General features: G+C 43.2%; 1 protein-coding gene across 1 annotated transcript in view; it reads left to right on the plus strand.

The window, feature by feature from the left end:
• atad1b (ATPase family AAA domain containing 1b) overlaps positions 1–850 on the plus strand; it is a 10,714-nt gene that overhangs the window by 1,052 nt on the left and 8,812 nt on the right. The window lies entirely within an intron of this gene.

Here is an 850-nt window from a genome sequence, read left to right on the forward strand (position 1 = left end):
GGGGGGGGGGGGGGGGGCATCTAGACACCCCAGTCCTGTTTGTTACCTGGACACAGCTGACAAGTAGAAACATTTCCTACCACGAACCAAACGTTTATAACGACACACATCAGCCCAGTTCAACCCAAATAAATCGTTCTCTCACACACACACGCACACACACACTCCATATCACAGGAGAGATTACACTGCACTCTTCTTCTTTTATTTTAAAGGCAGCACACTGCCAGACTGTTAGGATAATTAGATAATTTAATTCATAAATAGTCCATAAATCTTCGTAATCTGACATCCTCACCAACGAAAAATAAAACTTCCTCACCGCCGACATTTTGAATTCAGGTATGGCGCACGTGACGTCATCACGTGCTGTCACTGCAGGCAAAATCAGCACCTTTTATATCGGCGAGTTATTTTAATGGAACGGCCGATGTCCGATATTTAAATTTAACATTACTATCGTCTGATACGATACCATGCCGATAATATCGTGCATCCCTGCATTAAATAAATCAACCACACAGGAAGGAGAAGATATTTTTCTCATCCCAGGTTTAATCTTGCAAGTTGGAGCAGAGTTGAAATAACAAGCATCAAGATGTTTACATGTCACTCTGTCTCCAAGTCTGCTCAAAGAGAGCCTAAAGAGAGCATCAAAGAAAGTCCTGCTCAAAGAGAGCCTAAAGAGAGCATCAAAGAGAGTCTGCTCAAAGAGAGTCTGCTCAAAGAGAGTATCAAAGAGAGTCTGCTCAAAGAGAGCCTAAAGAGAGCATCAAAGAGAGTCCTGCTCAAAGAGAGTCTGCTCAAAGAGAGTCCTGCTCAAAGAGAGTCTGCTCAAAGAGAGTCCTGC

Source organism: Nematolebias whitei, chromosome 17 (genome assembly GCF_014905685.2).
Source record: "Nematolebias whitei isolate Nwh7 chromosome 17, NemWhi1, whole genome shotgun sequence".
Lineage (NCBI taxonomy): Eukaryota > Metazoa > Chordata > Actinopteri > Cyprinodontiformes > Rivulidae > Nematolebias > Nematolebias whitei.